We start from the raw sequence: 2,249 nt of genomic DNA on the forward strand, positions 1-2,249 counted from the left end.
AATGTCACAGAAGGAGAAATGAAAAAGAAGATAATTAGAATAAAGCAAAAATGAGATTCGCAATAAAGATATTCTTAGATAAATGCCTTTTTAGTATTCTTTGCAGCACACACATCTCTCACATATCGAACGGTGGCCTTTTCTATTTAAAATAGCGTTAAACACGTTGGAGTAAGTGGGACATACCGGAAAGTCAGGTTGTCTATAATGAATGATAGCTATAAGTTTTTTTTTTTTAAGATTGTATTTAAAAAAAATAAAAATAAAGGGAAGCAGTCAAATTTATACTGAAACTGAAGTTTACCCACCTTTATATAAAAAAACAAAAAACAAAACAAACTGGAAACAAGAATTAATTCAAAATGAATAAATATGTATATCATTGCAGTATTAAAATAAATAAAAAAAAATGAAATTATTTATATAGATTTTAAGATTAAAATTCCTTTTTATTATTTGATTGTTTACAATCTTAAAACATTTTTACAAAAATTATCAAAATAAAAAAAACATGTAATATCAAGCAATGACGATTATATATTTTTTAAGTTACAACATCAACACATTTGTTCTGTATAAATATTTTTGGTTTATTATGAATGTTTTAAAATGAATACAATCAAATGTTGCAACAGTTTATCTTGACAACAAACAAAAATTAAAATAATCAAATGATAAAATAATTAAAAAATTATAAATAAAAAAATGATTATAAACGAAGAAAATGCTAGTTTGAAAGATTATTTTGAAATGGTCAGCTTTAAAATATCCACTTCATTTTATTTAGCGTGTCTAGTCATCTTTCTCACCATGTATTTAGTAACATCAATCATTCGATAACGTTACAGGTAATACTGGATAAAATAACACAGATAATAGATTAGTTAATTACCCTTTTGTAACTTGATTCCATTTTATTAACGTTTTTTGTAATGGAATGGCTTAGCTTCATTTCCCGGTAAGTGAAAACATTCACTAGTTAAAACGAAATATAACAGTAGAGTGATGAAAGGTTTTCGATTCATTTGAATTTGTGTAATCTGTTAAACATTTAAATTGGTCTTCTATCCTTTTAAACGTATTGCCTTTTCTCAGATTCACGCCGAACAAGGCAAATTGATACTCAAACGTTAGTGATTTTTTTTATTGCATTTTCACCCCAAACAAGGCACATTGCCACTTTGTTGCAGGGGGCTACTATCAGGTAGATAAGCACTAGGGGTACTGTGTAGGGAGTTGGGCAGCAAGATGTCAGTTCACGTTACACTTGAACTTCTGCATGTCAGTACAGTTAGGGAAGCAGGGATCCGGATGGGAATTCCAAAGTCTAGCGGTTCTGGGGAAGAAACTACTGGAATAGAAGGCTCTCTTGCATCTAGGGATCTCAACTGTGAAAGGGTGGGATTTTGCTGCTTGTCGGGTTTGTAGGGGGTTAGTGATTATTCGGTTCCATATCTACAGGAGCACTTTAATTAGAGAACTGAGCAGCGATATATCAGTTCGTATTACACTTAAATTTCTATATGTTAGGATAGTGGGAGCAGGATACAGGGAGGGAATTTCAAAGTCTAACAGTACGAGGGAAGAAAGGTCAAGAGTAGAAGGCTTTACGACATTAGTAGACATCTCCAGTATTGAGGCTCTACAGTGAAGGCACGAGATTTTGCTGCTTGGCGGGTTAGTAGAGGGTATTTATACCGAGGGGCACCATCGCTATGAGCTCATCTGAGAGCATCCCAGGCTATCTAGCCACTCTTTTTTCTCTAAGATATAAATATTATGACATGAAAAATGAAAATAAAATACAGTAAAAAAGTTAGATGCGTAACCATTAAAAGAAAACTGAATGTAGCAAGCGTGTACAATGATCCTTACATCTTTAATGTGTACTTAACAATTTTTTTTATGTACGATCGTATTTGTCTGTTAGGGTAGCTTATTTGTGAATGGGTTCACGAACCCAACGCGATTAAATATTGTATCTTGGGTCATTGACTAGTTCATCCGGAAATCCCTTAATAAAACTCCCAGTTAACAATAAGTATTTATTAGAACAAGTTGTCTAAAAATAATGCATAAAAAAACCAAAAAAACAACAACAACAACTTATGTTACTATTGCTTAGAGAGAAGACAAGCAGGCATCAAGTGGATCCACGAGGAAAACTATTGATGGTCGGGCAGCGCGTCCTTCATCAGCGATTCAACTAAGAGTATCCCCCCCCAGGAGACGGAATCTTGTTATTTTAG

Source organism: Euprymna scolopes, chromosome 14, assembly GCF_053919585.1.
Source record: "Euprymna scolopes isolate OS-2025 chromosome 14, ASM5391958v1, whole genome shotgun sequence".
Taxonomy (NCBI): domain Eukaryota; kingdom Metazoa; phylum Mollusca; class Cephalopoda; order Sepiida; family Sepiolidae; genus Euprymna; species Euprymna scolopes.